At 43.6% G+C, this 12,353-nt stretch overlaps 1 protein-coding gene and 2 non-coding genes across 4 annotated transcripts in view; 2 read left to right on the forward strand and 1 right to left on the reverse strand.

Moving 5' to 3' along the window:
* The window catches only part of sema3bl (sema domain, immunoglobulin domain (Ig), short basic domain, secreted, (semaphorin) 3bl), a 192,731-nt gene that overhangs the window by 14,222 nt on the left and 166,156 nt on the right, over window positions 1-12,353 (forward strand). The window lies entirely within an intron of this gene.
* Window positions 11,130-11,211, reverse strand: trnas-uga (transfer RNA serine (anticodon UGA)). Its single transcript has one exon. It is a non-coding gene; the product is annotated as a tRNA-Ser (tRNA).
* Window positions 12,260-12,341, forward strand: trnas-cga (transfer RNA serine (anticodon CGA)). The gene has a single exon. It is a non-coding gene; the product is annotated as a tRNA-Ser (tRNA).

The raw sequence follows: 12,353 nt of genomic DNA on the forward strand, positions 1-12,353 counted from the left end.
GTGTGGGGGGGCATGAGAGGTAATAGTGATTATATTGACACACATACTGTATGTGCCAATATATACGCTACTACCCCATTTTGAGGTTTTAAAAGAAGGAAGGGGATAAAAAATGTCTTTTTTCCTGTGGAAGCGCCTCCTGGCCCCTAATTGATGGCAACGAGATAATGACGACGTTTCCTGTCACTAAATGACTCGCTAATCCTCCCGGGAGCACACACGCCCTGAGGGTGCGTCATGAGAGGTGAGGTGAGATTTAAGATAACCACATTGCTCGGCTGACACCGGCCCGTGGTCAAAAGTTTATGGTCATGAGATGAGGAAGTAGTTGTGCACTAATAAAAGCAGCTTCTGCACGCCAACAATCGACCTGAAACTTTCCAGGAATGTTGGGAAATAATTCTCAAGCTTTGCTCTGTTTGACTTCATGAAAGTGTGTGTGGAAACACACTTTATCTTCACACTCACATCATTTACTCACTCATATGAAGGAAATGACCTTCTATTGATCACACTTTGTTGTGCACCTGTCCAACATAATATACCACATGTGTTCATCTACCTGCAGAGCGCACCGGAATATAAGCCACACCCACTAACTTTTAGAAGAAAACAAATGTTTTTCATATATCAGCCACACCGGACTATAAGTTGCAGATGTACACGTTGTGAAATGAGTTATTTACACAGAATTATTTTGTGAATGTTTATTATTTATTATACCTTAATTGTTTCCAAATGGTGTCTGTAAAACGGCAGTAAAACGGTTGATTAAACAAAACACAAGACATAATATTAACTATAAAATATTACTATGATATATTAATATAAGAAATATTTCGTAATAATATTAATAAAATAATAATCATTTTAATAAATTAAATTAAAATAAATCTCCTCTCTGAGCTGCCACCTTAACGTGGTAGAGGAGTTTGCGTGTCCCAATGATCCTAGGAGCTATGTTGTCCGGGGGCTTTAAGCCCCCTGGTAGGGTCTCCCAAGACAAACTGGTCCTAGGTGAGGGATCAGACAAAGAGCAGCTCGAAGACCTCCATGAAATATAAAAAACAAGGACCCAGATTTCCCTCGCCCGGACGCGGGTCACCGGGGCCCCCCTCTGGAGCCAGGCCCGGAAGTGGGGCACGATGGCGAGCGCCTGGTGGCCGGGCCTGTCCCCATGGGGCCCGGCCGGGCACAGCCCGAAGAGGCAACGTGGGTCCCCCCTCCAATGGGCTCACCACCCACAGCAGGGGTCATAGAGGTCGGGTGCAATGTGAGCTGGGCGGCAGCCGAAGGCAGGGCACTTGGCGGTCCGATCCTTGGCTACAGAAGCTAGCGCTTGGGACGTGGAACGTCACCTCGCTGGGGGGGAAGGAGCCTGAGCTAGTGCGCGAGGTGGAGAAGTTCCGGCTAGATATAGTCGGACTCACTTCGACGCACAGCAAGGGCTCTGGAACCAATTCTCTCGAGAGGGGCTGGACTCTCTTCCACTCTGGCGTTGCCGGCAGTGAGAGGCGACGAGCTGAGGTGGCAATTCTTGTTTCCCCCCCGCTCAGAGCCTGTACGTTGGAGTTCAACCCGGTGGACGAGAGGGTAGCTTCCCTACGCCTTCGGGTGGGGGAACAGGTCCTGACTGTGGTTTGCGCTTATGCGCCAAACCACAGCTCAGAGTACCCACCCTTTTTGGATTCACTCGAGGGAGTACTTGAGAGTGCGCCCCCGGGTGATTCCCTCGTTCTACTGGGGGACTTCAATGCTCATGTTGGCAACGACAGTGAAACCTGGAGAGGCGTGATTGGGAAGAATGGCTGCCCGGATCTGAACCCGAGCGCTGTTTTGTTATTGGACTTTTGTGCCCGTCACAGATTGTCCATAACGAACACCATGTTCAAACATAAGGGTGTCCATATGTGCACTTGGCACCAGGACACCCTAGGCCGCAGTTCCATGATCGACTTTGTAGTTGTGTCATCGGATTTGCGGTCTCATGTTTTGGACACTCGGGTGAAGAGAGGGGCGGAGCTTTCTACCGATCACCACCTGGTGGTGAGTTGGCTGCGATGGTGGGGGAGGATGCCGGACAGACCTGGCAGGCCCAAACGCATTGTGAGGGTTTGCTGGGAACGTCTGGCAGAGTCTCCTGTCAGAGAGAGTTTCAATTCCCACCTCCGGAAGAACTTTGAACATGTCACGAGGGAGGTGCTGGACATTGAGTCCGAATGGACCATGTTCCGCGCCTCTATTGTCGAGGCGGCTGATTGGAGCTGTGGCCGCAAGGTAGTTGGTGCCTGTCGTGGCGGTAATCCTAGAACCCGTTGGTGGACACCGGCGGTGAGGGATGCCGTCAAGCTGAAGAAGGAGTCCTATCGGGTTCTTTTGGCTCATAGGACTCCTGAGGCAGCGGACAGGTACCGACAGGCCAGGCGGTGTGCGGCTTCAGCGGTCGCAGAGGCAAAAACTCGGACATGGGAGGAGTTCGGGGAAGCCATGGAAAACGACTTCCGGACGGCTTCGAAGCAATTCTGGACCACCAGCCGCCGCCTCAGGAAGGGGAAGCAGTCCACTATCAACGCCGTGTATGGCGAGGATGGTGTTCTGCTGACCTCGACTGCGGATGTTGTGGATCGGTGGAGGGAATACTTCGAAGACCTCCTCAATCCCACCAACACGTCTTCCTATGAGGAAGCAGTGCCTGGGGAGTCTGTGGTGGGCTCTCCTATTTCTGGGGCTGAGGTTGCTGAGGTAGTTAAAAAGCTCCTCGGTGGCAAGGCCCCAGGGGTAGATGAGATCCGCCCGGAGTTCCTTAAGGCTCTGGATGCTGTGGGGCTGTCTTGTTTGACAAGACTCTGCAGCATCGCGTGGACATCGGGGGCGGTGCCTCTGGATTGGCAGACCGGGGTGGTGGTTCCTCTCTTTAAGAAGGGGAACCGGAGGGTGTGTTCTAACTATCGTGGGATCACACTCCTCAGCCTTCCTGGTAAGGTCTATTCAGGTGTACTGGAGAGGAGGCTACGCCGGATAGTCGAACCTCGGATTCAGGAGGAACAGTGTGGTTTTTGTCCTGGTCGTGGAACTGTGGACCAGCTCTATACTCTCGGCAGGGTCCTTGACGGTGCATGGGAGTTTGCCCAACCAGTCTACATGTGTTTTGTGGACTTGGAGAAGGCATTCGACCGTGTCCCTCGGGAAGTCCTGTGGGGAGTGCTCAGAGAGTATGGGGTATCAGACTGTCTGATTGTGGCAGTCCGCTCCCTGTATGCTCAGTGCCAGAGCTTGGTCCGCATTGCCGGCAGTAAGTCGGACACGTTTCCAGTGAGGGTTGGACTCCGCCAAGGCTGCCCTTTGTCACCGATTCTGTTCATAACTTTTATGGACAGAATTTCTAGGCGCAGTCAAGGCGTTGAGGGGATCTGGTTTGGTGGCTGCAGGATTAGGTCTCTGCTTTTTGCAGATGATGTGGTCCTGATGGCTTCATCTGGCCAGGATCTTCAGCTCTCACTGGATCGGTTCGCAGCCGAGTGTGAAGCGACTGGGATGAGAATCAGCACCTCCAAGTCTGAGTCCATGGTTCTCGCCCGGAAAAGGGTGGAGTGCCATCTCCGGGTTGGGGAGGAGATTTTGCCCCAAGTGGAGGAGTTCAAGTACCTCGGAGTCTTGTTCACGAGTGGGGGAAGAGTGGATCGTGAGATCGACAGGCGGATCGGTGCGGCGTCTTCAGTAATGCGGACGCTATATCGATCCGTTGTGGTGAAGAAGGAGCTGAGCCGGAAGACAAAGCTCTCAATTTACCGGTCGATCTACGTTCCCATCCTCACCTATGGTCATGAGCTTTGGGTTATGACCGAAAGGACAAGATCACGGGTACAAGCGGCCGAAATGAGTTTCCTCCGCCGGGTGACGGGGCTCTCCCTTAGAGATAGGGTGAGAAGCTCTGCCATCCGGGGGGAGCTCAAAGTAAAGCCGCTGCTCCTCCACATCGAGAGGAGCCAGATGAGGTGGTTCGGGCATCTGGTCAGGATGCCACCCGAACGCCTCCCTAGGGAGGTGTTTAGGGCACGTCCGACCGGTAGGAGGCCGCGGGGAAGACCCAGGACACGTTGGGAAGACTATGTCTCCCGGCTGGCCTGGGAACGCCTCGGGGTCCCACAGGAAGAGCTGGACGAAGTGGCTGGGGAGAGGGAAGTCTGGGCTTCCCTGCTTAGGCTGCTGCCCCCGCGACCCGACCTCGGATAAGCGGAAGAAGATGGATGGATGGATGGATTTTAATAAATATTGTTATATTAACATTATTTTTTATTGTTATTATTAGTAGTAATAGTAGTATTACATAATGATAATATTACATAATAGTAAAAATTATTTCTTAATATTTATATTACATAACTTTTTCTGTCATCATATTTGTTAACCAATGATAATAATGATAATAATAATAATAATAATAATAATAATAATAATATAATTAAATAACAATAATAATAATAATAATAATATTAAATAATAATAATAATAATAATAATAATACATCATTAGAATTATTATTGTGTTATTATGTATTATTGTCATCATTAAACTAATGTTTGTATTATTGTTACATATTAATATAATAATAATATGTATATAATAACATTAATAATAATAATTATTATTTTTATTATATTTTATGTGTTGCTGTATTATCACTAATATTACATAATGATATTATATAATGATAAACATACAAAATATAATTAATGATTATTTATTATTCTTATTATAGTTATTATTGTCATTATATTTATTGTTATTATCATATTTCTTCTTCTTATTATTATTATTATTATCATTTTCATTATTATTTCCATTGACCAATTAAAAAGTAGTTAAAGCAGCCGTAACAATTTCCCATAATGCATCTCTCTGTCTGTTATTTGTCCTTCACTCCAGACAACCTGCCAAACTTCTTTTATTCACTTCCTCTGTGCGGCGCGCGCGCGCACACACACACACACACACGCACACACACACACACACACACACACACACACACACACACACACACACACACACACACACTGCTTCATACAATAATCACTTTGTTTGGGTGAAGGCGGCGGGGGGTCAGCAGAAAAGAGCAGCACTCACTCTCCTCCCTGCCCTCTTTTTTCTTTCTTCTTCCTCCAAGTTGTGCGAGTCAAGAGTTGTGTTAGTTTTGTGCGGCCTCCTGTGAATGAACGAGTGTGTTTGCTCAGTTGGCACGGAGCCTCACAAAGACCACAGATGCCGGCCCTCGGACCCCGAGAAGCTAATCCGTCCGCCGGGGTCTGTCTCGGACGATGTGGCGGCCATTTTTGTCTCTTTCTCTTTCTTGGCATGACTTTTGATTTTTACCGGGTGTGCTCTACCAAAGAAAATCAGCACGGGGTTCTCTAATTAGCTACGGGTAAAAAAAATTAAAAATCTAAGGGTATTTCATAACATCTGCGGCTGTAGGCAACCACTTTTTTTTCCTCTTTTTTTTTTAAAGATAAGCTTTAAAGGACTATAAAATCATAAGTAATCAGCATCTAGCAGCTTTTTTTTATCTCTTAAAATGCTACTTTATTGTTTCACCAGTGTAAAGAGCGCCCCCTACTAGCTGTGCTGAACCATGATTGCAACCATGATAATGGTGAGAAAACCATACACATGTTTTCCGCTAGGTGGCATGTAGATGCTAGTGCCAGCAACTCATGGAGTGGTTTGTACAGATAAATAAGTAAAATAATAAATATTATCCGGTTCTAAGTCGATTTTTAAGTTGGGCGGAAGAAAATGTATGTTCCCAAGGGTGGCATAAAAACAATTATCGGGATGCACTGGGTTATCCATATATATATATATATATATATAACTCATAGTGTTTTTTTGACGGATAAATCAGTAAAACAATAAATATTTTCAGGTTTTTAGTCGTTTTAAAATTTTGGGGGGGGCGTGAAAAAAACTATGTCCCCAAGGGGGGCATGACAAAAATAATTGAGAAGCACTGGGTTATCCATATATGGCGACTTGGTAGAAGCACTGCTCGAATTTAACAACAGGCTCAACCAGGAAATATGCTCAAGTATACAAATGTATATAATTAGGTGTCAGGGGGGGGGGGGGGGCGTGAGAAAACCATGCACATGTCTTCAGCTAGGTGACATGTAGATGCTGGTGACAGCAACTCATAGTGTTTTTTTTTAAATAATAATAAATAAGTAAAACAATAAATATGAACAGGTTCTAAGTTGTTTTTCAATTTAGGGGGGGCATAAAAAAAAAGATGTCCCTGTGGGGGGCATGACAAAAATAACTGAGAAGCACTGGGTTAGCCATATATGGCTGCTTGGTAGAAGCACTGTTCGAGTTTAACAGCAGACTCAACCAGGAAATATGGTCGAGTATGCGATAAGTTGTCGGGGGGAGAAGGGGGGGGGGCGTGAGAAAACCATACACATGTCTTCAGCTAGGTGGCATGTAGATGCTAGTGTTAGCAACTCATAGAGGGGTTTGTACGGATAAATAAATAAAACAATACATCTTTTCAGTTTCTAAGTCGTTTTTCAATTTAGGGGGGCGTGAAAAAAATTATGTCCCCATGGCCAAGTATACAATAAGGTGTCAGTGGGGGGCGTGAGAAAACAATACACATGTCTTCAGCTAGGTGGCATGTAGGTGCTGGTGTTAGCATGTGTTAGAGTGGTTTGTACGGATACATCAAGAAAACAATGAATATGATCAGGTTCTCAATCGTATTTCAAAATAGGGGGGGGGCGTGAAAAAACAACTTCCCCCAAGGAGGGAGGCGGGGGGGCATGACAAGAAATAGTTGAGAAACACTGGGTAGTTGATGTTAAATTAATTTATGATGTTTATCGTCTGTATTGATTTTCTTGGCTATAGCTTCCTGATAGCGATTGTTGATGGGATTCTTCTTGTGTGTGTGTGTGTGTGTGTGTGTGTGTGTGTGTGTGTGTGTGTGTGTGTGTGTGTGTGTGTGTGTGTGTGTGTGTGTGGAAGAATACCTGCCAGGGCTGGAGAGAGAGTGAAAAACGAGGTGTCAAGTTAACTTTCAGTTTCGATTCCTGCCAAGGCGTAGCAACCGAGGTGGGCACACATTGTGTCTCATTTAGGTTCGGTAAAAAGAAACACCAGCCTACAGACAGAGCATAGCAGGAGTTGTGTAAAGTTAACTTTCGGTTTCGATTCCTGCTACGGCGTGGCAACCTGAGTGGACAAAAGCACGAGAGACGGGCAACCGTTTTAGAGATTGCGCCCGACCGTTCTCGTCAACTCAAGTCAAACTTCGGTCCTAGTCATCATTTTAGATCGCTTTGGAGCCAAAAGGATGTGGGCGGGACTAAAAGACCATAAGAAGAGCATCTTGATGCGTTTTGGAGCAGAAACCCTTCTAATGGAAAACATATGTGCACACACACACCGTTTTTGTGCGTGTGCGTGTGTGTGTGTGTGTGTGTGTGTGTGTGTGTGTGAGTGTGTGTGTGTGTGTGTGTCCATCTCAGTCCGCCAATGTCCAATTTGTACACCAGAGATGTCAGCATGAGATTTGGAAGTAAACCTCAATAAATCGTTCATATTTTTCTCTGGTTCTTCTCCTCACACCCAATTTTACTCCACTCCCAAAAAACCCAAAAAAACCCCTCCTTTATAAGGCCGTCTGCTTCGTATCAAACGTATCGCCGGAGAGAGTTTGCCTCCAGACCAGTAGAGATGTTTCCCTACTGCCTAATCAGCGTTAATGATGTTGCCGAGTAAACATGGCGAGAGCGTTGATGGAGCGCAGACCTGCGCCAAGGTTTTGAAATACGCCAGGTTTTTTTGTACTTTCTGCAAGAGGGAGGGTCTTCGTGTCCAGGTAGCAAAAGCACAAATGACATCCTGACGGGGGCGATGTTTAACAGAGATACAAAATGTCGCCCTGATTTTCAGACAGGTGCCTCAGTTAAGGTCCAGTTAAATGGTCCAGCATGGGGCCGCAGAAAGTTGCGAGTGGCAGCACTTTGATGAAGAAGGCGAGGAACACGCGTGAGTTTGATAAAGAACTCATGGCAAAGTACAAAGGTGGCACAAAAGTATGATTATTCTGCAGAAAATGTGTTTTTGTGTTAATGTTGCAGAGTGTCTGGGAAGGATTCATTGGACTTTGTCTTGTGGAGGCATGTCAGCATTCAGCATATCATGCATTGTCTTGACTAAAGAATGTGTCAAGTGAGGCTGCGATGGCCTGGAGGTTAAGGTGTTGGACTTTTTTCTCTCTCCACACTTCTTCCTGGGTTAATTGACACATAGCAGCACTGTCATGACCAAGTATCCATCCATCCATTTTCTACCGCTTGTCCCTTTTGGGGTTGCGGGGGGTGCTGGAGCCTATCTCAGCTGCATTCGAGCAGTAGGCGGGGTACACCCTGGACAAGTCGCCACCTTCCAGTAACTTCAGATTACGTCCATTGTCTGCAAATGTTGGCAAATGTCAGGTCCAATGTATTTTTTTTTGTTAGTTTTTTTTGTTTTACACCTACAGAGCATAAAGCAGCATATCATGCACTGTCTTGACCAAATCATGTTGCTGAAATTCCAGTAACTCCAGCTTACGTCCATCGTCTGCAAATGTTGGCAAATATCAGGTCAAATGTCAGTTTTTATTTATTTATTTAAAAAAAAAATGTTTACACCTACAGAGCATAAAGCAGCATATCATGCACTGTCTTGACCAAATCATGTTGCTGAAATTCCAGTAACTCCAGCTTACGTCCATTGTCTGCAAATGTTGGCAAATGTCGGGTCCAAAGTCTGTTTTTTATTTGTATTTTTATTTTACACCTACGGAGCATAAAGCAGCATATCATGCACTGTCTTGACCAAATAATGTTGCTGAAATTCCAGCAACTCCAGCTTTCATCCATTGTCTGCAAATGTTGGCAAATGTTAGGTCCAATGTCTGTTTTTTTAATTATTATTTTTAATTTGATTTTTTTTACACCTACAGAGCATAAAGCAGCATATCATGCACTGTCTTGACCAAATAATGTTGCTGAAATTCCAGTAACTCCAGCTTACGTCCATCGTCTGCAAATGTTGGCAAATGTCGGGTCCAAAGTCTGTTTTTTATTTTTATTTTTATTTTACACCTACAGAGCATAAAGCAGCATATCATGCACTGTCTTGACCAAATAATGTTGCTGAAATTCCAGCAACTCCAGCTTTCATCCATTGTCTGCAAATGTTGGCAAATGTTAGGTCCAATGTCTGTTTTTTTAATTATTATTTTTAATTAGATTTTTTTTACACCTACAGAGCATAAAGCAGCATATCATGCACTGTCTTGACCAAATAATGTTGCTGAAATTCCAGCAACTCCAGCTTTCATCCATTGTCTGCAAATGTTGGCAAATGTCAGGTCCAATGTCAGTTTTTCATTTATTTATTCAAAAAAACATTTTTTTACACCTACAGAGCATAAAGCAGCATATCATGCACTGTCTTGACCAAATAATGTTGCTGAAATTCCGGCAACTCCAGCTTTCATCCATTGTCTGCAAATGTTGGCAAATGTCAGGTCCAAAGTCTGTTTTTTTAATTATTATTTTTAATTTGATTTTTTTTTACACCTACAGAGCATAAAGTAGCATATCATGCACTGTCTTGACCAAATAATGTTGCTGAAATTCCAGCAACTCCAGCTTTCAGCCATTGTCTGCAAATGTTGGCAAATGTCAGATCCAATGTCAGTTTTTTATTTAAATTTTTTTTTACAACTACAGAGCATAAAGCAGCATATCATGCACTGTCTTGACCAAATAATGTTGCTGAAATTCCAGCAACTCCAGATTTCATCCATTGTCTGCAAATGTTGGCAAATGTCAGGCCCAATGTCTGTTTTTTTAAATTATTATTTTTAATTTGATTTTTTTTTACACCTACAGAGCATAAAGCAGCATATCATGCACTGTCTTGACCAAATCATGTTGCTGAAATTCCAGCAACTCCAGCTTTCATCCATTGTCTGCAAATGTTGGCAAATGTTAGGTCCAATGTCTGTTTTTTTAATTATTATTTTTAATTAGATTTTTTTTACACCTACAGAGCATAAAGCAGCATATCATGCACTGTCTTGACCAAATAATGTTGCTGAAATTCCAGCAACTCCAGCTTTCATCCATTGTCTGCAAATGTTGGCAAATGTCAGGTCCAATGTCAGTTTTTCATTTATTTATTCAAAAAAACATTTTTTTACACCTACAGAGCATAAAGCAGCATATCATGCACTGTCTTGACCAAATAATGTTGCTGAAATTCCGGCAACTCCAGCTTTCATCCATTGTCTGCAAATGTTGGCAAATGTCAGGTCCAAAGTCTGTTTTTTTAATTATTATTTTTAATTTGATTTTTTTTTACACCTACAGAGCATAAAGTAGCATATCATGCACTGTCTTGACCAAATAATGTTGCTGAAATTCCAGCAACTCCAGCTTTCAGCCATTGTCTGCAAATGTTGGCAAATGTCAGATCCAATGTCAGTTTTTTATTTAAATTTTTTTTTACAACTACAGAGCATAAAGCAGCATATCATGCACTGTCTTGACCAAATAATGTTGCTGAAATTCCAGCAACTCCAGATTTCATCCATTGTCTGCAAATGTTGGCAAATGTCAGGCCCAATGTCTGTTTTTTTAAATTATTATTTTTAATTTGATTTTTTTTTACACCTACAGAGCATAAAGCAGCATATCATGCACTGTCTTGACCAAATCATGTTGCTGAAATTCCAGTAACTCCAGCTTTCATCCATTGTCTGCAAATGTCGGCAAATGTCAGTTTATTATTTATTTTTCCTTTGCACATCTACAGAGCATAAAGCAGCATATCATGCATTGTCTTGACCCAAAAATCGTATTTTTATTCTCGTGCCATTCCGAAAATGACCCACACGCTAGTGCATGATATGCTGCACGCTGCTATTTGGAAGGACATTAATTTGTCAAAAAAAAGATTTGACCTAAAATTTGCAGCAAAACCATTGCAGTTATTTGATGAAACATTGATATTTTGGTCAAGACAATGCATGGTATGCTGCTTTATGCTTGTAAGTAAAAGCTAGACATTGACGCTGTGAGCAGGGTTCGAACCTACGCGGGAAGATCCCATTGGATTTCAAATCCAACGCCTTAACCTCTCGGCCATCACAGCACAAACTGTTACGTCTAGAAAATAGTTAGAAGTTTAAGAAATGATGACAAGCCAGTGCATGGTATGCTGCATGCTGTTATTTTAAATGAAATTAAGGAAAAATAAGAAGATTGGACCTGAAAGTTGAACACACACACACACATTCCGCACTGGCTTGTACGTCATATTCAGGGTTTGGTTTTCGTTCCGACGCATAAGCTTCAGAATGTGTTTTACACAAATGGGCTTCCAATTCTGTGCAAACTTAGCATTTTGTTGAGACATATCAGCATACAGCATATCATGCATTGTCTTGACCAAAGAACGTGTCAGGTGGGGCTGCGATGGCCTTGAGGTTAAGGTGTTCGACTTTTTTTTCCACCTTTCTTCCTGAGTTCATTGACACATAGCAGGCAACAGCATATCATGCACTCTCTTCAACAAATAATCCACTTCAATTCAACAACATGTTGGTCGGCAAATGTCAGATCTTACCTTCTGTTCCTCTTTTCAGTGTAGCAGCATGCAGCATATCATGCATTCTCTTGACCACGTACTGTTATTAGAATTCATGGACAAATGGAGACCATCTCCGTCTGAAAAAAAGACTTGTGTTTTCTCTTCTTCCTCGTTTTGCGCAGTCCCATGTAGCACTGTCTTGACCAAAAAATGTCAAATCTCATCTTTCACCAATTGACGACAAATTTTGGCACGGATTTCATGTCCATTGTCTTATTTTCTATCCTTGCCTACAACATCACCGCATGCAGCATATCATGCACTGTCTTGACCAAAATTGTTACTATAAGTCAAGCTTTATTAATTGTTTGTAATTGTCCTTGTTCAAATTCCAGGTCCAATAATTTATTTCCTCTCATTTTATTTACATACCACCATGCAGCATATCATACATTCTCTTGACCAAAGAGTGTTATTCCAGCTTTCATCAGTCTGCATGTCTTTTGCATGTGGAAATTTCACATCCAGCATCTTAATTTCCCTCCACAGAAATACGTGCAGCATATCATGCACTAGCTTGAATGTTGGGCCGAGAGTGGCGTTAGGTGTAGCTGTGATGGCCGAGAGGTTAAGGCGTTGGACTCGAAATCCAATGGGATCTTCCCGCGCAGGTTCGAACCCTGCTCACAGCGTTCCTTTAGCGG

This window comes from Nerophis lumbriciformis, linkage group LG23 (genome assembly GCF_033978685.3).
Source record: "Nerophis lumbriciformis linkage group LG23, RoL_Nlum_v2.1, whole genome shotgun sequence".
NCBI classification, from domain to species: Eukaryota; Metazoa; Chordata; class Actinopteri; order Syngnathiformes; family Syngnathidae; genus Nerophis; species Nerophis lumbriciformis.